General features: G+C 35.9%; 1 protein-coding gene across 2 annotated transcripts in view; it reads right to left on the bottom strand.

Annotated features, from left to right (window-relative positions):
• Nucleotides 1-25,570, bottom strand: part of ced-6 (PTB domain-containing adapter protein ced-6) — a 305,642-nt gene that overhangs the window by 278,885 nt on the left and 1,187 nt on the right. Inside the window, exon 2 of one of the 2 annotated variants that reach the window (XM_081736268.1) lies at nucleotides 16,400-16,470. The gene's annotated coding sequence lies outside the window, so the exon portion shown is untranslated. Of the gene's footprint in view, nucleotides 1-16,399; nucleotides 16,473-25,570 lie in introns of those variants that run through there. The other variant, XM_081736266.1, reaches the window with a different exon arrangement.

Below are 25,570 nucleotides of genomic sequence, written 5' to 3'. Positions count from 1 at the left end.
TTTAAAAACGAACTATTTATTTATTTGCATTCATTAATATAAGATGTCAGTTATATAGCGGTGTGTACTCCCTCTCTTCTACTACAGGCCACGCGATTTTGCGATGAACAATATTGTGTCCAGTTTGCTCACGGTTAGTCCGTTTCACTTCACTGTCTGAAGTTCAGCAATTATTTTATCACTACTCATTTATCATAAGTTTCCTTTAGATTACACAACCAAGCATTCTGGAACACTGGAAAAATCTTTTTTTAAAATGAAATTAAATCTTTAAGTTTTACGTCCAACGATTATGCCGGTTAGGTTAAAAGAGACGGTGATGATGAGAAATGAATGAAACGGTGGAATGAAGGACGTGGGAGAACCCCAAGAAAACCCGCACGGGCTGGAACACTGGAGTTGAAACTAGTGATACCATTTCATCTTAAATAATATATCCACGACAATTTAAAATAGGATGTAAGATAGAATGGTCAATCTGACAGAATAAAAATTGTCGCGAATATTTTCTATCTCAAGGTTTCTCAACCTGGGAGTCGCGGCCCCTAGGCAAATCGCGAGAAAGTTTTATGTGGTCGCGAAAATAAGCGAAAGAGATTAATATAATTACAATCTAATACTGAAAAAAATATTATTTTGAATTTTGTTCTGATAGGCATATTTTTATACATACTGTTAAGAACAAAAAATAGATCTACTAAACATTCTCAATAGGTGCAGAGTTGTTTAAAAATCAATTTAAATGAAAAAGGTACGACATGAAACTAATGAGAACTTCATACTGAAATATCAGAAAAATACAAATGCAAGAAAACACGCATACTGAAATAAAATTAAAATTGAAAGCTAATGAGATACCTGAACATGGTACGATTTCAAAGTTTCAGAATTTTCAAGCGGCCTCCATTTTCAACAGTATGACGGATCAGACTCGATATTTGTAATATGAATTAACTGGCCAAATTTGGTTTGAATCCATTCGCTTTTAGGGAAGCTACTGTATCCACTATATACAAGAAATGGATTCTACTATTATAGAAATAGATGGATATCGTAAGATCTCCGCGAAAGGTATATTAAAAATCCCGCACAAGCTTGTTACAAATTAGAAATTATAAAGGGGTCACTGGCAACAGGATGTGATAAAATGGGGGTCGTGATAGGTTGAGAACCACTGTTCTATCTCTTAGTCCTGACATTCTGTAATAATATATATATATATATATATATATATATATATATATATATATATATATATATATATATATATATATATATATATATATATATATATATATATATATACACTGGGAATTAGAATTAGGGTTTCGGATATCACTCAAACAAGAACTCAGTAATTATGATCTCATTACGTACATTTTCACTTGCAAACGACATTAATAATCTTCCAGTATTCACATTACCAATGTTTGATAAGAAGCTGGATTCTTGTCAGACAGTGACGTACGCAGAAATTTATTTCGGGGTATCAAAATTCAATGAGGATAAATTATATTAAAATTTGTAAAATTACCCCTAAAATTAGACTAAATTTACAGAAAAGACAGGACTTCCCGTGGATTTCCCAGCGTACGTCCCTGCTGACAGAGAAATAACTAGATACAGAATATCTTACCCAATTAGCAATTATAGGCAGAATGATTAATCTTCCATGTAACACAAACTTGAGCACAAAATCGATTATGTAAACATAGTACATTATTTCATGATGATTTTGTGTTGTGCTCTTAATGAATTTGGAAACATAATTGTTTCATCTGTAGATGTTACATAAACAATAATAATGAAGTGTAAGTGAATGTGTATCTCTCACAATAATCTTTCACTGACTTTAGTTAATTCAAACAAAATGCCTTCCCCCTTCTTTCCAATTAGCTTGCGGGTCATTTCACAGCAATTCAACCAAAATTTTGGGGAAATTTAACTCTCTATCGCAGATTTGGAAGGATTTTGGTAATGTTTTAAAACTTTTTATGGTAATTGCAAGTACGTAAATTTTATTGCAATAGCATAAGCAGTTCAGAAGTTATTGCATTTCAAAAATGAGAAGAAAATCCATTTTTAACAGTCGCAACATGATATTTCCCCGTTTTGTAAGAACACACACACACACACACACACACAAAATCATATTTCGGTTCCTATTAATGCCAGAAACATGATTCTTTTTTTTAAAAAAAATCAGATTATCTTGAAGTTATTTACCATGAAAAAAATGAATACTTTCCGTAGAGTTAATAGAAAATTTATAAAATCATTTGAAAGGTAACATTTTGAAAAAAAAAAAAAACTAGAACGCCATTTTGTAAATTTCAAACCTTTATTTCTCAAAATCCCCACCATGGATTTCAATTAATTTGTTTTTGTTTGAAAGCTTATTACATTTAGTTTCACATATACAAAAATTGTGATAGGCCATCCAAGGACTGAGGAGATATCCTAGTCAATGTTGCCAACTGATTGAGAAATAAACTTTTTCAAATAACTTCCATACGATTTAACATATCCCGCCCAAAATGGGTATAAGTACTGTTCGGTATCCTGGAAATACGCCTATGCGCATTACCACTCCTCCGAAGTAATCCAGTTATCAGGGTTGCCTGTCACAGCAGCATTAGACGTATATGTGCCCACTCTTTGCATTATTACCTGCGACATTACAAATATACGAAATCATGTGGACCAAATACCCCTAATTACAGAACACTGTATGTTCAACACCCTACTAACCTGTACGTAAGGCTCAAAACCCGTATTCACTCTGCTCTCATTTCCAAACAAAAGCGAAATTAGTTTTTTTTTTCTTTCTTTCTTTCAAAATGTCTATGATACTAGAAAAAATACTACATGGTTCCACGCTCCCAATCCTTCCAAAAGTCAGAGTTAGTGAACGTCTTCCAAATATTGTTTATTCCGCACAACGGAGAGCGTATCAGCTAGTAAATCTACAACAAGTAAAGTCTTATGCTGCTGTTCTAATGTAGTATATATTGTTAATGTTAGAATTAAGGATACTATTGTATCCAATTCCCCAACTAATTATGACTATTCAACACAAAAGTTATTCCATTCGTTCAGATGATATGGAACATGACGTACCAACGATCTTTCAAATACAGAAACTGGTAATGTCGATTAAAAAAAAAAAAAAATCCTTACATAATAAAAGTGGAATGTTTCACTGATGGGTGTGGAGCTCAATATAAAAACTGCAAAGCCTTCTTAAATCTTTACTTCCACGCAAGTGATTTCCTTGGTAATGTGACAAAATGGTCTTTTTTTGCTACCAGCCATGGAAAGTCTCCATGGGATGGAATTGGTGGGGCTATTAAACGGGTTGTGACAAAAGCAAAACTTCAGAGACCATTGTCTAATCAAATACATATACGTGTCCTTATGTTTCATTTCTGTAGAGAAAACATCATTAGCACCAAGTTTTTCTTTGTGCCAAAGAAGAAATGCCTGTTGTTCGTACCACACTTCAACAAAGATTTCTGAGAGCAAACACTATTCCGGGGACACGTGTAATACATTGTTTTGAAAAAACTGGTCCATTCAAGATTGGAGTACAAGTCTGGATGAAGACATTAGTCATTGAATAGTGATGAAGGCGATGCAAGAGTAAAATTCCTACATCCCCATGGTTCATCTCCCTCATTTTATTGGGCTGAAAATTATTTCTGTTGTGTTCCGTTAATTTTTATGTAAAGTGGATATGACAACTGCTACTGGCAGAACAAACTAGTTATCTCCAAAGTCTCTAAAAGTAATTACTTCAATGTGGGAACGTTTACAAAAAGCACTTGATGTTAATATCTAATTACAGCAAAACCGAAGATTTATTTTATGAGCTATAACATGTAGACCTACAACACTGTCAGGCTTATTATATTTGCTTCTTTGGTAGTTATTCTGATTAACATTGAAAAATGCTAATGCCCACTTATTGTTCAGATTATTGTATTTTTCCCCATAATTATAAATTTCCAAAACTCCCTATTTCTCCTTCATGCTTGGATGGTCCATCACAATTTTTGTATAGTGAAAATATATGTAATAATCTTGCTGCAAAATGAGAGTACGTCCAACGATGTGACAGGCAACCCTGATAACTGGGTTGCTTGGGAGGAGTGATAGTGCTCACAGAAGTGTTTCTAGGATACCGAAGAGTACTTGTACCAATTTTGGGCGGGATATGTTAAATCGTATGAAAGTTATTGGAAAAAGTTTATTTCGCAATCAGTTGGCCACACTGACTGGGATATCTCCTCAGTCCTTGGATGGCCTATCACAATTTTTGTGTATATGAAACTAGATGTAATAAGCTTTCAAATAAAAACAAATACAATGAAATCCATGACGGGAATTTTGAGAAATAAAGGTTTGGAGTTCACAAAATTGCGTTCTAGTTTTTTTCTCAAAATGTTATCTTTCAAATGACTATAAATTTTCTATTAGCTCTACGGAAAGTATTCATTTCCTTTTATGGTAAACAACTTCAAGGTAATCTGAATTTTTTAAAAAAAGAATCATGTTTCTGGCGTTAATACGAACCGTTTTTTTTTAATTATTTTTTTAAAAAATTTTTTAGTGTTCTTACAAAACGGGGAAATATCATGTTGCGACTGTTAGAGATGGATTTTCTTCTCATTTTTGAAATGCAATAACTTCTGAACTGCTTATGCTATTGCAATAAAATTTGCATACTTGCAATCAGTATAAGAAGTTTTATAACACTACCAAATTTCATCCAAATCTGAGATAGTGGGTTAAAAGCCTTGGTTGAACGGACGTGAAATGACCCTTGAGTAACCTAAATGTAATGTAATTTACGTATAATTTCGTAATAACTCTTTATGAATTGCATATGCTTACAGTCCATTAAAAACGTATTAAGGGTAATGAATAACCAACGTGTTGTTCCGCTTAAAAAAGACAAAAACCACTGCGTAAATAAATGCATTTCGATTTAAAAAAAAAAAAAAAAAAAACTACACCAAAACAAACTCACCAGATATCCAGTTGCTGAACTACTAACAACTGATAACATTGTAGTTAAGTGTGTGTTAGAAGCTACACACGAATCAGTGAATTGCAAAGTTTTAAATTAAATGAAACCTTTTAGTTTTAGGTCCCACGCCTAAAGAAGACAGATGATTAATGAAAATCAATTATTGTAAACGAATTGATGAAATGCGAATATGATAGAAAACGACACAACCACGAAAAATCCATGTCCACCACAATCTCACGCAACAAAGGATCATGGGGCCCTACGCACAAGAGTTAAGCCTTCTATCACTAATTCACCATAGGGGGTCATTCCATTCATGCCTTTGCAGAATTCTGCTTCCAGCATCGCAACATAAGAACTCCAAAAAGTAGTTTTAAAAATAGGTATATTCTGATTATCGCAAACTAAATCGCAAATTTCGCGTTATATTGACGCATACCGTTACAGAATATACCGGTACCCACACCCCCACACCTAGAAACTTTGTGACGACCTGTAAGACTCAATAGGAATCGTTCCCACTCGACTTCTAAAGTCAAACTTACGATACCACATCAAATCGAATTCACAATCAAAATCGAAATTTTAACTTCTTATATGCTCCGAGTAACTGATTTAGTAAACACAATAAGAACACTAAAGGCTAACTTTCAGAACTTCCAGACAACTGATGGCAAACACAGCAACAGTGGATCGAAGAAATATTTTAGTTAACGCCAGCGGTGATGTCCTATAGGCTAAAGAACAGTACTGATAAATGCTAAGTGATATAAAAGTGTAGGATAGTGAGAGGAAATGGAGACCCAGGGAAAATTGGAAACAATTATGTCTAGAATGGCCCTCGGATCAAACTTAGGACTAAGTACGCTATACCATTAAGCTTCATCTTCCATACTCCGTGAAGCAAAATGGAACATAAACCCAAGCAAATAGTTAATCCAATGGAATGTTTTTCATAAAGACCATGCTCTTACTTCTGCGGAACAATGTTACATATCAACATTTTTAACGGATTTTGTAAAAAGTATTTATATGAAATTACTCTAATGTTGGTAGAAATCGATAATATATATACTACCAAAAAGTCAACGGCGATCATCCCCACAACTTTCGGAATGAAGCAAATCATGATGTACCTAATATCGAGTAGGGCCTCCTTTGGTCTGGATCCCTCGAGGTAGGCTTTCTACCAGTTGCTGATAGGTATCAGCAGTGGTGCTATTCAGCCGGTTCGCTAGTACCGGTTGTTAAAATATTTCCAGTTCGCAGAACCGTTTGTCATACTCAGACATAACAGTAAATTTTACTCAGTTCTACCTTTATTTTTAGAAATTCTTGCAGTTGCAGGGTTAAACATACGATCTCTGAGAACAAGGTATAAATGTTTATTTCTTAATCTCAAATGCATAGATATCAAGAATGAGAACTGGGATCACATGAGAGTAATGGTGAAGGTTATTTATATTTGAAACGCATGTATACTATTATCAACAATTGTTGATCCATTGCTGGATTAAGGTCTTTCCAATACTTTTGACAACCATCTATCTTGGATAATTCGTTTCCAAGATATTCGCACTGCAATCTAATTTCGTCACACCCTTGTATTAGAATGCTGTGTAGGTCTCTACTTGTCCCTTGTGGTATCTAGTACAACACTTGCGTTTGTCTACCTTGTATAGTTTATTTTCTATATATACTTGTATAGGTTATATCTATTCATTCTCTCTCTCTCTCTCGATCGAGAGAGAGAGAGAACAGATTCTTAAAAAGGAGTCTGCACATTGTTCTCGTCATACCACGACATAACGTTGGCAGCTTTGTGGCAAGGGGGGGATTATCATCCTGATAGTAGTAACATGGGTCCATTCCGAAGAATTTCCACATTGTGGGAAGCACTGAATTGTGAAAAATATCCAGATAATATGCACTCGTCAAGTTACCAAGCACAACAAGCGAGCCTAGGCCGAACCAAGAAAATGCACCTTCCACCATTACACCACTACCACCAAATTTCACTGTTTGCACACTGCAGTCTGGTAAGAAGCGTTCCCCGGGTTGTCGCCACATCCACACCCGACCATCTGACATGAACACGTATAGCGTGATTCATCACTCCATAACACAAGCTTCCCTTGGTCTAGGATCTAATTTCGATGAGCCTTACACCATGCCAAACTCCTGGTTTTGTTCGTTGGAGTGATATGTGGCTTATGGGCAGCTGCTCTACCATGGAAACCAAGTGCATGCAGTTCTGTCCTGACAGTGTTCAATGAAACTGTTGGGCCCGATGCAGTGTGGAACTCGTCCTTGATGACAGATGTAGTTTGACGGCGATTGCTGATCCACTCGTTTCAGCACTCCCCGGTCCCTGTCCGTCAATTTCTTGGGTCGTCCGGGCCGTTTAGGGACACTTGTGATACCATGACGTTTCCGTTTCAGAATTACATCACCCACCGTTGATTTTGGGTGGCGTAATTGGGCACTAATGGCACGATTCGACAGCCAATGTGCGAAAAAAGTGCTTTTGACTGTATTCTGGGATATACAAAGGGATCCACTGGCTGCTTTTCTAACACGTGGGGTCACTGTGAATGTTGTACTGTATGAAACAACATTGACAAAGTTGCGTTGTGACAAATGTCCTAACATCAATGCTAGGAATATCAGACCCCTTCAAGACATTGCATGCCCCAATTCCGCTGCTCGACCACACGTCCTACAGTATTGATCTAGTTCCTTCAGACAGGGGTAAAAGTGGATCTGAAAAGGTAGGGGGGCGGTAGGTAACGGCATGACGTCACGCCGTCCCCCTGCCTATCTTTGCCCATTATATATATATATATATATATATATTTAGAAACTGGTGGGACGCCTTACATATTTTTGGAGGTGGAGGGATGGCGTCTCCCTGCACTTTTACCTCTGCCTTCAGACCATCTTTTTGACCCGAAGAAGAAATTCTTGGCCGGCAAAAGCTTCAATTCTGATGACAAAGTCAAATCGGTTGTGTGCAGATACTCCCAAAAGACGAACTTCTATGAACAGAATATGAAACTTGTGCCGATGGGAGAAATGTGTTGCGAGACTTGGTGAATGTGTTGAAAAGTAACTTCATTACGATCCTTTATTTTGCACATATTCTTGATGTATTACCTATTACACTTTCTTCCATGTGAATTGAGCGTTACTTATTTATCCGCCAACATAATATAATTCAACCGTCAGAGGATTTCTGAAACGTAAACACTGGTTTGTCCAAACCTAAGAGGAGTTGTAGTTGAATCCACATGGTTTAAGTCTCTGAGTACCGATATCATGAATGGAAGAATGTATAGCTATTCAAGGAGCAGACTGGGCAGCGCAGTTGGTAACGCTGTCGCATGATCCAGATTCCATTCGTTGTCCAATTATGCAGTTTTCTACTCTTTGCACATCACTGTATTTAGTGTAATTGACATTGGAAGAACTCAACGAAAACTTACACCACCTTTTTACAAATCTATTGTCTATATGACACCTCACCTTACTTAAAAAGAAACTATGGTCTAAGGTCACATATAATGATGAATTCAGTGGACGACTTTTTTTTAAGTTTTCGAAGTTCTATTTACATTACGTAAAAGGATTCGGATCATCAGCACGGATGATTTAAGCAGATGTTAGCACACACTTAATTCATAGTTACACTATGTGTAAAGAGTAAACCCTAGTAAATTGAGGATTATTTTAATCCAAAATATTGTAGTTTCTCTCAAGTATCTCAAACCCATCCCATCTCTATATGAAAGAGTCAACATTAAACACTGACTATATCTATTTTTTCAATACTTCGTAAATAGATACAGAGAATTTAACACAAAATTACAAAGAAAATTCTATACATTGCGTAAGAATGTATAAGATAAGGGAAACTCTGTTATAGAATTACAGGTAATTTTATGACATCATAGCCATAAATTTCTTTTTATCTTGGGCAAGGCTAAGTTAAAGGGAACTGATATAATTCTGTTAAAAATACTTCCTTAAATAACACATAATAAGATGGAATTTTTTTGCAAGGTGTGATAAAGACCATAATGCTTATGTAAAGTGAATTTTAAAAATCTGATTTCATATTTCTGTATAATTTCTCCATTACATAGAATATACACTATTATAACTTGATTATATCAAGCACTTCCGTTTACTCTAAATAATGTTCACGTAGAATAAAATTTAAAGAAAAACAGGCCGTTCACCTTTTATGGGGCTTCTATCATGTAAGTAGCAATAACATTTTAAAACATATATCTACTATAACTTTATCTATTACAAGTGCTTCGTTTATAAATGTGAGAGTACAGGAGTTTCTGAACATGTGTATATTATAATTCCTCTGTATATAGAGTGACAAATGATCATGAAATTTTAACTTCATATTTTCTCTCACACAGCAGTGCTAATAAATAAAAATATTAATAATACAGTACCGGTACAGAACTAAGAAAAGAAAAGATTACAGAAAATTTAACAGCATGTGCACTGGATAATAACTGCATGGGGTGTTTCCTAATCATGGAGAGGCGTTTTCTAATGCGCAGCTTCGAGCAACGCCCCTTTTGCTTGTATGTATTACCAAAACATCCTATCTTCCGCCTCGTCAAAACACTATCATGTCTACATTCATTTTTTTTTCTTTTTAACCTCTCACGATGTTCCATTATTGTTCACAAAATATAGGGGATCAAAACGGAACTTCATTTATATTTTGCTAGGATTAACTCATCAAATAATTAAATTCATATCAAATAATAATATGTTAAGTGTTTAACGCAAAAATACATATTTTTATATACAGTTTGTAAAAAAATAACTGCATCACTTGGTAAAAGTATGGCAGGACATCTAAAGAATAACAGTAGTTACTTTTGGTAGTGATATGCATTCATAGATTTTCATAAAAACAAATCTTGTGTGGTTCTCTTACACAGTCTTTTGTTTTGTTGTTATTTGTTTCCCTTATTTGTCAGCAGGTGGGTCTGTTGTTGGCTAGTGTCGTTAAAAAACTGCATATGCAGCTCGGGTGGAGATTGATAAAGTAATGCACATTGTTCTTATCGCATGATTATTTGCCTGATTGGTGTTGCAGTGTTTGCTTTTATAGTGTTCTAAAGTTTATAAATATATAAGCAGTGTATTTAATGCGAATAGATTGTTATCGATTTGACGAATCATGAGCTTGAAAGACACATCACCTCGCAAGCAAGGACAAATATTGGCCCTACACAAGGAAGGAGTAAGTCCAAGAGAAATTGGTAAAAAAGTTAACGTTCATCAGTCTACAGGGTCAAGAATCATTAAGAAACAACTAGAATTTGGACACTGTTCGCTTAGAAACAGCTGTGGAAGGAAGAAGAAAACATCTGCGAGGGTTGACCGAAAATTGAAGTCACTAGTATTGCAGAAAAGAAGCATGAGTTCACGTCAATTGGCTGCACAAATGGAAATGGAGTTAGGTATTAGAGTGAGCCATTCAACAGTAGTGTCTAGACTGAAATCTTTTGGATTTGACAAGAAAAAGCCGCAAAGAAAACCGCAACTGACAAAGAAACATAAGGATGCAAGGAACATTTTTGTGCAAAGGTACGGGGAATGGACAAAGGAAGACTCGGATCGTGTGATTTTTTTCGGACGAAAAGAAGTTTAATATTGTTGGAAACGATGCTGGAGTGAAGCTTTGGATGCGTAGGGGGGAGGAATTAAATGATAATTGTATATCTGAGACACAGAAGTTCTCGTCAAGTGTTATGTTGTGGAGTTGCTTCACATCGAGAGGAATTGGAAAAATTGAAATTTGTAATGGTTCAGTTAATAACGAAACGTACGTACAAATTCTTAATCATAAATTAATTCCAACAGCTAGGACTTGTTTTACAGGGGTAAATCTGAACAAATTCTACTTTCAGGATGCCAATGCCTCATGTCATCGATCTCGCTCAGTCAATAATTGGTTTAAGGAGATGGATAGAGAGAGAATCTAATGGCCTCCTAATTCACTAGATTTAAATCCTATCGAAAACCTGTGGCATATTATGAACAAGAAACTGCGGAAAAGGTGTTTGGAAAACAGGAACCAGCTAATGGCAGCAATTGTACATACTTGGTACCATGATTTAGACATGTTAACATGCCGTAATCTTGTTCACAGTATGCCCAGAAGAATTCAAGCTGTCAGGAAGGCTAAAGAAGGCCATGCAAAATACTAAATGAAGGACAGTATTAAAAAGGATGATATTGTGTTATTCAGTCTCTTGGAAATCAAGAATTTTTTTTTTTTTTTTTTTTTTGCTAAATGTTACCTTATAAGGTAATTTTTTCAATTAGTTTGAGGCAAAATATTTTTGTAATATAGTTATGTGCGTTCTAGGGGTACTTCATTTTACATAAGTTTGTGAATAATTGTAGACAAATTGTGTTCGAACTAATTTAGCAGTTACAATAAACATCCAGTAACATGCTGGTTAAATTTTAAATATGTTATGCTGTATCATACAATTTATATGACCCAAACAAGAAAATTTATTGCTATAAATCTGTGATGCAGTTATTTTTTTACAAACTGTATGATCAAAAATGAAGCACATACCAATCACATATCTCATCGAGCTGAACAAAATGATATGAATAAGTGTAACTCCTCATGCATCGTTTCCAAGAAACAATATACACAAAGTAGTGGTCAGAAAGTAAGGTTACAAAGACTACAGTGAAACATGTATAGACTATATTATTTCATACAACCAACAGATAATACACATATTAGGTTATTTTTCGACACAGTCTCCATATTAGTTAAGGCACTTTTCGCATAGTAGGATGAGTTTGAAGATTCCCTTCTGCCCTTGTGTGTTCAGCCACGTTGTTACCAAGTGTTTCAATGTTTCACCTTCTCGTTTGAAAGGAAGTGACGGCCATCTAGGTGTTTCCGAACGACATTCCCATTTCTGCCAACAGATGTCGTAATGAGAATCTGTTATGGTAAATCAGCTCCTCACCGCAAGCTGTGTTCAAATCTGTTGATGCCGTGCTGCGATGGTCACTACGTTCCTCGTCGGTGATGTTTTTACTACCAGCCGCGAACTTTCGACATCATCCTGCGACATGTTGACAAGATATTACGGTCTCTCCGTAAACCTTTACCAGCTGCCGGTAAATTTCGGCTGCGATTAGATGTTTCACCCACAGAAATCGAATAACTCAGCGAACTTCTTCGCGAAACCAGTTGCCATTTGTGTTTACCTAAAACTAGCGCCGTACCTGGCGGGTGGCTGAAATTCTGCACAGTTGCTAATTCCATGCATTACAATTACCGCACACTCCTCATTCCTCTATAGCAGACGTGACTCCTGAAATGTCGGCCTTGTAACATTAGTTTCTGATTCTCCCTCGTGTATACATTGTAAACCTAAAAAAACTGAAGCTGTACTGTATAGACTAAAATTATGATAACTTTTCATCTTTAATGTTTGTTTAACTATAATTTGTCCAAAGATAAGACATATATATCTTTCATGAAATATTCACTTGGAATAAACCTCTCCTCAACACTTATAAAAGTGGTGTTACAAATTCTGTAGAAGGTTTCAACTTGGAACTTCTTCAACTGGCCTTCTTGCAAAAATGAGTCTTCATCAGAGCAGTTTTCATCAAAGAGCGCTTTTTACGCCGAATTTCGGTGCAAAATCAGCATCCACCCTAAGATGAAGTTCGTTTTCATCCCACTTTCTCTTAAGATTTTCCGAAAACATTTTAACGTTTCCATACAGGAGAAAAAATTGCTCTCTGAGTGATGTTAAACTTGTTGCTAGTGTTTGGACCATTTCCCATGCCGTTAAGTAGTCCATCTTTGGGTACAGTAGGTACCTCGAAGTAAGTGTTGTAACCTCAAATAGCTCTGTATGAAGAGCTTCTAAACACTTATGACTGTTGAAGTCAATTTACATTAATAAATAACACTGTAAATAATAACACACAATATTCTTGCCTTAATTAACATCTACTTTCCTACCTCTGAACACATAGGCGCTACTTCAGTCTAAACGCTAACACTATAACACTACCACAGTCAAATAACGCAACGAAAGAATAAGCCATATAGCAGTCACAAGACCACTTGTGATAATACTAGATCAAACCGAGTTGTTACATATCACCTAAGATATCTGGCAGTGCTGGCACCCGCAACGAAGAGAGTACGGCGACTTGACAGCTTATAGCCTTTAAATAATCTACGCAAACCTGCAATAACTCTGTGATGTAATATTTATTACAAAGGCAATAATGGAAATATTAACTGAAATTTTATTGATATCAATACAACTATACCTGTTTTATTGACAAAGGGGCGCCGTTCGCCACCTGTCCAGTCCTACACTGCTTTGTCGTGAAGTCAAGTGGAGAGTCCTACTTGAATAAAGTAACAGCAAACTTTGGGTCAAGGAAGTCAGAGAAAACGGTACTGGAGAATTGATGCGCTCGCTGATCAAGCATAGTCCAGCTGAATACATAGACTGCCATTTTCCATTGGGCTCGCTTCTCCTAATTAGGCTCGCGCTCGGATTCACTTTCCCTGATTTGGCTCGCGTCCATTCGGCTCTTGCTCACTCGAGCTAGGACTCACTTTTCTTAGCTGACCCCGTGCTCATGCTCAATTATTGAGCTTGGAGACCCGGTTGACTGCGAATCCCATTAAAAACAGAGCCAGAGGGTCAATGCAAAATAGTCTTGTTTGTGCTAAAAACAACACAATACATAATTGTACCAGAGTGCGAAAACATCATAATCGGAGCAGAACAGGAATATGTAACAGAGAAAATCAAACTAAGTCTTAGCACTAGACTGGTTCAACATTGAGAGTCCACATATTTAAACATCCATAATTATTATACTATGTGCAATTGAGAATACCGCTTACAACTAGTTCATCCGTTACTTACATAAGAAATTACAAATGTATTACCGAAATTAATTTGCCAACTTCTGACAATAGTGGCACGTTATTCACACTCCCAGTTATTTACTGGGGAGATTTCATTCTAAAAATATTAAATGGGGAGAATTCCTCCCATCTCCCCCAGTATTTCACACAATAAGTTGTACAGCAAAGCAATGTTAAACAGCAATAGTAAATCTGGCGAAACGACTGGCTTAAAACTTGAATTTAGGAACTCTATAAAGACTTTTTTTTTTTTAATTTAAAACATAAGACTACGTAAGTTTTGAACTGCAACCACCGGTACAGAAAACACGCTCGCCAGCCTTAGGCTGTAATGTAACAAACCGGATCAGGGCTCTTACATTTAAAAGTAATGTTGAGTTGATTGAGTTTTACAATTGGGATCGCGCTCACTCAGCCTTATATTTCACAATCTATACCTAGGTATAAAGGGTTGATTTGGATGACATGGCCATGTAACAAATCTGACATATTATAGGAGTTCTCTTTTCTTCTTTAGTTAGTTTTCGTCTCATCCTCATGTTTATATAGATGCAGGCCTCATTGTGTCGTATACGGCGTGACATAAGCTCTTATCAAAATCAATCATTAAATATATATATATATATATATATATATATATATATATATATATATATATTACAGATATTAATCAATGTACTAATGGAAACACTTCTGAAATTTTAACTTACTTACCAGATTAATATAGAAATGGAAAATGAAACGAAATCTTTCAGTTTTACGTCCTACGATTATGCCGGTCAGGCTAAAGGAGACGGTGATGACAAATAAATGGAATGGTAGAATGATTAAAATGAGAGAGAACGGAGAATCCCGAGAAAATCCATACACACGGTATCTGTCCACCACAAAGTTCACTTACTGCGAGCTGGAATCAAACCAGAGACCCCATGCACCAGAGGTGAACGCTCTACCACTGAGCCACCGAGGCTCCGAAATTAATATAGAGTTGGATCACCTGTCCCCTCAGAACAGCTCGGATGAAACATGAAATGGAGTCACAAAGATCATTGTGAAACGTAGCAAGAGGAATATTACATCATTCTACACGCAGTGTCGGAACAGAGGATGGATGTGGACATCTCGGGCAGATCCGTTTCTCCAAAACGGACTATAGTGTTCAATAATGTTTAGGTCTGTGGATTTGGCGGGCCAATGGGGGTGTTCCACTTCATTCCGATGTTTCTCAAATCACACCACAACAGCCCCAGCTGTGTGAATGGGTGTATTTTCATCCTGGAATATGGCGTCACTAACCGAAAACAACATCTCGACCACATGGTGCACATTGTCCCTTAAAATGACGACACAAATATGGCAGTCCCAGCACAGAATTTACTGAAAACCAGGATATCGCGGCCCACAGCATCACAGAGCCACCGCTATGTTTCACGGTCAGGTGGAGACATTGCGGATCATACGTGTTTTTGGGCGTCCGTCAGATATAAATATGGCCCGTGGTTTGAACTAAGATGAACAATTACTCATCCGACTACATAGCACGCTTCCAGTTATCAGCGGTAAATGCTGCATGTTCCCGGCATCACTGACCCGTGTTAAAGTGTTATGATCTGTTATATGGGTGGATTCCCCTGTGCACCTGACCCCGTATGGCCATGTCATGTAACCACATGATCTGTAATTGTCGACACAGATTATGGAAGATGCTGCTTGAGTTCTTCTGTCATTTGCACTGCAGTCGCACGACTGTTCTGATTGAAATTACGCTATGATGCCCGGCAGTACCTGTCACTGAGGATTTTCTTCGGATCACTTTTCCTCTTCAGGCTGTATTTCATCGAGGGCTCGGGTTCGCTACGTTCAGCTGAGGACTTATGCTCGCGAGTTTGGAGATCCCTGGTTGAATGTGCGCCAATGACCACCCAGATCTCTTTACGACCTGTAGTATCATAGTTGATTTAACATTTAAAATCACATTTGTTATACATTATTTCTAATTCAGGGAGAAGGGAAGAAGAGACTAACTAACGAAAATTTCTCATTAACTAACAAAATCTACAGGATACCCAGAGATCTCTTCGTAACTTGTTCATTTATTTAGTATACATTACATACGACAAATGTCCTTGAGCACATACACAAGAAAAGAACTAAGGTTTTCTTTTTATTTTATTTTCAAAATTTCAATATGCGCACTATTAGACGCGCGTAGCACGCCTGCAGAGACCGCCTGGCAAATATATATAAGTCGTTAAACTAAGTAAATTAGCCCACAAAGACCAATAACAAGAGGCAATCTGAAAAGGATTGAGATTTTAAAAGTATTTACGTGATTGCTGGTGAAACTGATGGCAAGTTTAATTTTTAATAATCTTGTTACTTACCTTGATGTATGAAGCCCTCTAATAATACCAGTAGACAGGAGTTCTTCTAACAAATAGGCTCGCATTAAAATCTGAAAGGAGAAAAGTCAGGATCATAGCTACACAAGACAGTTTTTGAAAGAAAAGTGAACAGAAGTTTTCTTTTAATATGATTACAGAACAAGTATTCGTAAAACAACTGTTAAAAATGATTTCATACAAACAAAATGTAATTTCAGGAACTGTTACATAGAAACAAAATATTAGGAAATGCCGGATTTACAATACAGTAAAATCTGTCTATCCTGGCCACTACTGATTCCATAGAAATATGGCCAACTTACAGAAAATAAGTATGGTTGATGTATTTCTCACTGAATCGATTGCAAGAAACCGCTTCTCGATATCTCTTACTGTTTTTGCTCTGATACCTGTCGACAGACAGATGAATAGCAGTTCTGTAAGACTTGTGAAACTTATACACAACATGGTCTGGAAATTTAAAAAGAATCTTCATTATATACTAGAAAATAAAATAATGTTATAACAAAATTAATTAAGCAAACTTCATATATTTAGTTTCGACTCCATCGTCTTGCTTCATAATATAATCTACTGAAGTCAATTAAGAATTGACGAAATAATTCGTGTGGTAATGAAGTGAGAAAACAGCACATGGTCGAGAACTACACTGTACGGCTTAGGATGAACTCGGAATCCTATTTCAGTGTTCAGTTGTGTAATGATGCATCCAATATGTTTCCTACATTGACTTCTGTAAGTATAACCCAGATGCCCATCACAGTTCCAAACGTACAAAGGAAATATTTATTCATCCTACTAGCTGAAATATCCGTTCTTCGCACTGGGAGGATACGGTTTATGCAATATATCGTAATTGAAGGTAAATATCACCGTAAAGCAAATAAAGAAGGAAGAGCCTTCGCCGTTGCCCTTGTCAATATCAGTTAAATGTACAAATAACAAAGAGTAATGATTTTGTCGTTGCCCCTTTTAATATGAGTTGCCCCTATCAGTTTACAGACCGGCTACCATGTCCCTTCTTGTCTAAACTTGGGCTCAAATGTCATCCAGACTGGCACTTATCAGCTTAGCGATCTCGAAAACTAAGGATTCGACATTAATATCGATCACTTTGAACATGTTATTTTTCACGCCTTCAGCCCCAACTCCCATGATAATGGAAGCTAAAGCTGGATTTGAAAAATGTCGAGTGTGTTATATTAACCTAACCGACCCCGAAATGTATGAATCTGACATTAATATCGGTCATTTTGGACATGTTATTTTTCAATGTGTGGAGTCCCTGATTTGATCCCCTGCCAGGTAAATTTGTGGTGGAAAACATCGTCCCCATATGTTTCCTTGGGGTACTCTCGTTTCCTCCCACTTTTCACTCCATTACTTCTTCCATCATCATTCACTTACTTTAATCATCATCTTCCTTAGCCTAACTGGCATAATCGGGGGCGAAAAACAGAAAGATTTTATTTTCATTTGATTTATTTTGTTTGATTCGTTGATACGTTTCAAATAGAAATAAAGATCATAATGCCGTTTATAGCAATTTGATATCTCACACCATTCGGGATATATATATATATATATATATATATATATATATATATATATATATATATATATATATATATATATATATATATATATAATAGTAAAATCTGATACACGGCTTACAATGGTGTATTTGTGGGAACTTGCACAACAACTTTTGATTACTCTTCTTCTGTAACATTACAGCAATACTGTTTGCTAGGTGTAATTACACAAGTTCCCGAAATTACATAATTTCATCAAGTGTTGCACATTTTATCAATTTTTACCATATCTAAAACGGTTTAAAACAGGGTTGGCAAAAACCATGGTTTTTATTAAAAAAACCAAATAAACCGGTTTTTTTGGTTTAAACCAGGTTTTTTTGGTTTAAACCAGGTTTTTATGGTTTAAATAATTTGCTCTACATATTCATATCATATATGGACAGAAATAAGTTTGTTTCGCCTTGACGTTATTATGCAACAACCGGGTTATGCTGGAAGGGGTCACATAAGCGGAATAAAAACCGCTTCTCGAGTTACATCCGAGAGAAATTGTCCTCCATTTGAACTCGGAACCAGGACTAATTGGCCACAAATGCGATACGTCTACCGACTCACTCATGAAGGAATCCTGATAAAAAAAAAAATACGTTGTACTGATCTTTACATGCTTCTTAATATAACTGTCAAGAGTCATTTCAGAAGGACAAAAAGATAAACAGTTGCACAAGTGAAACCATTACACAGAATTACATATGAACAATTTCAAAGTACTACGGAGTACAGAAGAACTAATTTAGTTCAAGTTAGTTAACGACTTTTATTGGTCCAAATTAAAGAAATACACCGACTTAATCTGCATATCAATAAGAAAAGTGAGTAAAGATACGAATTATTATTTGAGAATTATTTGGCTCAGACTCATTTATACATAAATAGATACCAAAGATACTTATTTCACTAAATGCCTCTCGTGGGGTCTGTATGATCCCCCCCCCCCCGCACACACACAAAAAGTACGGCATTTTCGATTTTTTAATCAATAGTAAACATTGAAACGCAACAATATTTAGAATTTTTCTTCGATTGCAATTACATAACAATAATAACAACTACAAAAATCACAAAATAAACATTTATAAACTTATAAAAAAAAAGTTGCTTTTGTAGTATAATCTTTTGGAGTAATGAATGGGGAATTTAGGTCTGAATATAATACGAATAATATACGGGAGTGAAACGTGATAACCCACAAATGTGTGTTCATCAAGATTTTACACACACTTACACTTTTACGAACATTTTTTTGTTGTTTGGTTTAAACCAGTTGGTTTTTTTAAAAAAACCAGCTGGTTTAAACCTTGGTTTAAACCAGCCAACCCTGGTTTAAAATATCATATTGTTGTAAACGGCATTGTAACTTTCATATTGAAAAAAATATCCATTCAAATGGATGAGCTAGTTATCTAAGCAGTTTTTCGAAATAAAGGCTTTTGAAAAAAGTCAGATTTTCAATCCCTTATAATTTTGTTCGTATTCTTTTGAAAGCCGTCGTTTCATGATCACAGTATTACACACTGAGCTACTTTGGCTGTGTATTGTCCTATCTGTCTTATTTGCGTTATTATTGGTGTAGAGGCCATAAAATTTGGATGTTTATGACATTGTAGCGTCGTTAGTTTGCAACACTGCATTACAAGTGTGGTATTGTAAGTCTTGGTTTTACATGTAAATCTGAAATATGTAATAATCTCAAGTAGTGCCATTTGATAAAACACAACTTTGTGTTTGGTTTACAACACTGTTAATCTTGTGGAATCACAGACTATGTTAACAATGTCCCCCTGCCAATATTTGCATACAAAATTTCAGCGTGTTTCTGAAGAAAATTATGGCTGAGTTGATACCAAATGAGCAAACTCTGAGTTGAAATTTTTATTTATTTTTCTTCCCCCAATAAAACTCCTTGCAGTTTGAGGATATCCATGGTCGCAAAGTATTGCTAAAAGAACCTTAACGCACACATTGAGGAAGAAAGTGGGAAAGCAGATATACGACTATCATCAAAAGTACGTGCCGTTTCATTCTAATTTCCACGAACAAGGAAATACAAAGAACAATCGTATGTCAATTTCTTAACAAACTCTCCCTCTTTATTGATACATAGTTGCCATCGCTCGATCCATTTTCTGTAGCATGTGGCATAGTTATCTTTGGGGATATGTTTCACTGGAAAATAACACTTCCAGGGATAATCTAAAGGTAAAATGGTGTCCACAAAGAGAATCCCTGAGGCTTGGGAACAACAAGAAGTCATTCTGAGCTAAATCTGGTGAGTAGACACTAGAGTGGGTGTGGTAGAAGTTTAATACCGTGGTCAGTCAAGAATGAGGTCACAACATCAGCACGGTGTGGCGTTGCAATGTCCATATGGAAGATAAAATTGCCATTTATGGTAGTTTTTCGGTCAATTTTGGCAAAACATTCTGCATCTGAAAGTGTACGGAAATACTCACTCGTAACAATATGACCTTTAGGAACAGGGTGGAACCATATCACTCCTTGGTAATCCCAGAAAATAGCGTGCAGCACCTTCTGTTTTTTTTTTTTTTTTTTTTTTTTTTTTTTTTTTATATATTTTTCTTCTTTCTTTTTCGGAGTGGGGGTGAATCTGTGTTTCCACTGCATCGACATTTTTCTTCTCTCTTTCCTCGGGGTTGAATAATGAAATATGTGGTTCACCACCGTCGAAACACTTTCCAAGAAATTGCGTCCCTCTCTTCTGAAGCGAGTCAAATTTGCAACACTTGATCGAATCCTTGCCTCTTTTCGAACGTCAATTCGCATTCGTGCAAACCAGCGAGAAGTTTACTGCTGCAATTTTTACCCCCAGTGTATCACAAATCTCCTCCAATGAAATTTTCAACACGGGCAATGTTAGCATCAGTTAATGCTGTCTTAAGGTGTTTTCTGCAAGAACATTATCACCACTCATTCCAGCTGCGATGAGGGATTTCACAATTATCGGTTGTTCTTCAACTGAAAATTCCATGTCCCCGGGCAGTATCAGAAACATGTCTTGCTCGTTCATACACTGTCACTCACCTATTGCCACCTTATAAGCAAAGCATGCACACGTTAGAGACGAAGAATGGTGGTCTCCGACGCCATAGTTACTTTCCTGAAACGACAAAAAATGTGGACTTTAGAACAAAACTGCACGTACTTTTTGGTATTCATCTCGTAACACCTTAACCCCGAATGGTTAAAGCACAGAAGGAACGTTTGATATAATGATACCAGAATCTACGAAGTGTAGGTATTGTACATTTGATAGACTTGATGCATACGACAGACTCAAGTCTGATGTTTACATTTAATAAGTGACCGCTTGAGCAGAGAACTAGCTAAATATCACGAAAGAGTTATTCATTAGGGACTACAAAAACAGTTCCAATGTTGATTGGCCATGGACCCGTAATACAACAGGGAGAATGAAACGTAGCCTGATGTAAAAATGAAATAGTTAAAAACGAAGAATCTGTTGTTCCATGCATGAGGAAATAACAAAGACACCTAAAACAATTGATTGATTTTCCGGTTATATGATAAATAAATGTGATACTGCTCATGGTCAAGAGTTAGTTGCACTAGTATTTCTTTGGTCGACTTTGATGTTCGAAGTATGTACTTAGCAACTCTTCAAGAATGCCTAAGATAAAGTATTATTGGTGTATAATAAAGTAACACCAATGGAGCTACAACAATTACGATAAGATCAGTAACAGAGCAAAGGGAACGGCCACAATAATTTTGCCTTTGACATTATAATGGAAAACTCTGGACGTGGTAATCCAAGATAGCTGGCGTATGTTTGGCAAGGCTGCAAACACTGGAAGTAATGGACCTTTGCATGGCCATTTGAAATGGCCGTCTTATAGATTTTTGGTACAAGATATAAACTTAGGAATGTTTTATATTTAGAAATCGAACGAACTTCATAAAGACTTCATAAAAAATATTTCTTACTTACTGAGTTGTTCTGAGTAAATAAAAATTGTATTTCTTCACTTCCTCACTTCGTAACCTTAATGGTCCAGAATGCAATATATGTCGAAAAAACACGCTTTTTGCATTCTGGGCTATTAAAATTAAGAGATTAACAGCTAGATTTCTTCTTTACATTTTTAAAGAAAAAACAACTGAATCATAACTTAAATAATTAATGAGTGTTTGAAGTACTGACAAAAAGCTAATTACAGATCACTCCATGTGTAGAAATACCTTGCTTACAAGAATAGTTTATAAAGTTCCAAGAAAACACCGGTCCTTTGATGATAGTATTGAGATTTCTTATGCTACATAAATATTATGAGTAATTAACACCTATATCAAACTTGTAAGTAAATGGATAAAAATGATATTTACCAATAAGAAAAACAATAAATTACGTAGAGAAATGTTGAACATGAATTCGCATTTAAAGACAACCAGATAAATCCTTGAGAAGAGTCTCCAACCACCAACGGAGAATTTTTTCTTTGAAAGATTTTAATCATATTAAAAGAATGCTTGTAACAACTTGTGAATAAGCTGGCAAATCTTACTATATCGGAACATTACAGTAAGTGTCAAACAAATCTTTAGTATTGTTACAGTAAGATTAAAATCATGATCTGGGATAAACTCTCTCTCAATTACGTCATGGTCAGCTAGAGTGTTCCCTAAAGGTCTGCAATAGATGTGTTGGGAAACTTCCAGGATTTTACGTCTGTAATGGGAGTAATTCAATCATGACTACCGTGGTAGAGACTTTATTTGTAGAGTGAATGACAATGAGTTCAAAAGCGATGTCGAGATAACCACACATTGTGTTTCTTTTAAAGAAAAATTGTGTAACATTCAGTGGCTTAATGTCGATTTTTTATTGGCCTTAGTATCTGTCAATATGTTTCCTATCAATCCCGTTTTGACAGAAACATAATTCACATTAATAATTTATGCGGAATTCCAAAATAGGACTTTAATTTATGCTCTATATGGTTGTTTTTCAATTTATTTTTGGAATTTGAAATCACTAATGCTACTGGCAGATCCAACAATTTTGTTACTTTTAGAACTAAAGACTACGGTGAATTCATAAATCTGCCAATAAAACAAATGCCAAAAATAAATTGAGGGATAACCACATAGAGCATAAATTAAAGACATATTGTGAAATTCCACCATAAATAATTAACATGAATAATGTTTCTGTAAAAATAGTGAACTGATGGGAAACATAGGAACAGATATTAAGGCCAATCAAACATCGAAATTAAGTCACTGAATACTTTGCATTAAATGTTCTTTAAAGAAAACAAAACTTACAATAAGAAATGTAAAAGCAAGGATCTGGTTATGATAAAAATGGTGCAGATGACGCTCCCAGAGAGGAAGGAAATATTTAATTCAAGTATGAATCGCAGTATCATAACATTTCATTTTAATTTATTTACTATAGATATATATATTTTTTAAAAAAAAGAAACTCAGAACACAGGTTCAATTTGTTTATTCTTTTTTTCTTTCTTCAGTTTTTTCTGGTTGGGTTCAACTTTTCTCCGAGACCATGTGAAGAGTAAAATTGCATTATTTTTAATTGAAACACTGCTTGATTTAAGACAACTCTCTCTCTTTCTATCCTTTTCAAGCCCGCAACCAGAGGGGGGGCCTGGCCCCCTAAACTTTTCGTGGTCCCTCCAGACCTTAACACAAAATGCTACTATTAATACAAAAAACACAATTTAGCTATTGGTAAGAGAATGTTTAATGACTTGCGCCCCCCCCCTAACATATTCATGGCCCCCCAAACCTCTGTGGCTGGTTGTGGGCCTGATCCTTCTTCAGACGGTTAAGGTTCATTCTTAACAGTCAGTAATTTTCAACTGTTTCCCAGAAATTCGCTGCGAAAATACAGTTTCCTCTTCCTTCTATCGCACCGCACCGCGTTAGATATCAATATGCGATGAAATTACACATTACTTTAACGTTCTACGGTTATGCTCTTTAGGCTAAAGGAGTCGGATGATTAATGAAAGTGAATGACGGTGAAATAAATTATATGTGCTCTCCAAAAGCGCACGTGCTAGCCGCTAGACCAGCAGGAAAGGCTCAATATGACGGTCATTATAGCACCAACACAAATGCGTCGGAGGCGGCAAACAGTCCAAAGGACTGCTGAACTCTAACAACGTTAAAATTGATATGTAGGATCCCTTACACGCTGTGCAGGATGTAATATGAAATTGTCTCAGTTCTGACTCAAATATAAAAAGGAAGAAGACTTTCTACTGACTTATTGATAAAACAGTGAAAAAAGATACTACTTTGTTTACTTGTATCTTTTAACTATTTCTACGATACACGGTAAGTTCTCGATAAAAATACACACAGCCTTTATAAACCTTAACATCTGTCGATATGATACACAGAACTACAAAAGGAACAAAATTTTCTGAACGACTAGAGAAGGCTAATCTTCCGCACACAATGACCTCGGATGAGACCCACATAACCCTATTTCCAACGTCGTATTACTAATTAATGGCTGATATTTTAATAAACCTTAGCCATAATTACTCCTGTTTCATCCCCCTCTTTCAATCCTAAATGTTAATCACAAATATTTCTTATTTTCATGCTTTCTTTGCTCTTCACTAAATACCTATTTATCTTGCATTACTGCGAAAATTAGTACATTTAAACTGTTACGTGTAAAAAAAAAAAAAAAAAAAAAAAAAAAAAAAAAAAAAAAAAACGCACTATTCAGAAATAACGAAAACGATGAAACCTTACTTTGTTACTGTGGTCCCTGAGACGTCAAAAATTACAGAACACCTACGAAATTACTTCTTACCAATACTAGGTTGCCATACAAGAGGTTACGTATATCGATACTACAGGCTGCGCAATACTGCAACTGTGCGCCAAAGGCAATGAAATGAAAAATATTAGTTTTTCGTCACACGATTATGGAAACTAGGCTAAAGGAGACAGTGATGATGACAAATGAATGAAGTTTTGGAATGAAGAAAGTGCGAGTAAACGGAAGAACTCCGAGAAAACCTATGATCCCACCACAATGCTCACAGCGCGAGCTGTGATCGAATTAAAGACCTCATGTGCGCCGAAGACACCGGGTGAAGCATTTGTGTATTTCTCTCCATTACTGCACCACATATGTTTTAGGCTAGATAATAAGACAGTATGTTTGAAACAATGATAGAAACATTGCCTGTTTACCTAATATCACATCAATACGCAAATTAATATAGCCTACAATTTGACTTCATTTTTCTCTCTAATTACTTACAATATCCTTATTACCCCTTTTGTTAGTTTCATGCTGACATTTTGTCTAATTCTATTCATTTTTCCGTATTTCGGGGCCAATATGTGCAGCAGTTAATTACCCCTCCAAAAACTCATAAAAAATGTTTATTTTGTATTTATATTCAAGAAATAAATGTCACAAACTCACAATTACTAATACGCCTGCTCTTATAGACGCATTCCCACACAACTCATTCAGCTCCGTCCTGCTCTGAGCTGGAATAAACGCAAAGCTAGCTTG

The sequence above is a fragment of the Thermobia domestica genome, chromosome 13 (genome assembly GCF_964235325.1).
Source record: "Thermobia domestica chromosome 13, izTheDome1.hap1.1, whole genome shotgun sequence".
Taxonomy (NCBI): domain Eukaryota; kingdom Metazoa; phylum Arthropoda; class Insecta; order Zygentoma; family Lepismatidae; genus Thermobia; species Thermobia domestica.
The sequence above is the reverse complement of the archived record's forward strand: the minus strand, read 5'-3'. Positions and strand labels throughout refer to the sequence as shown.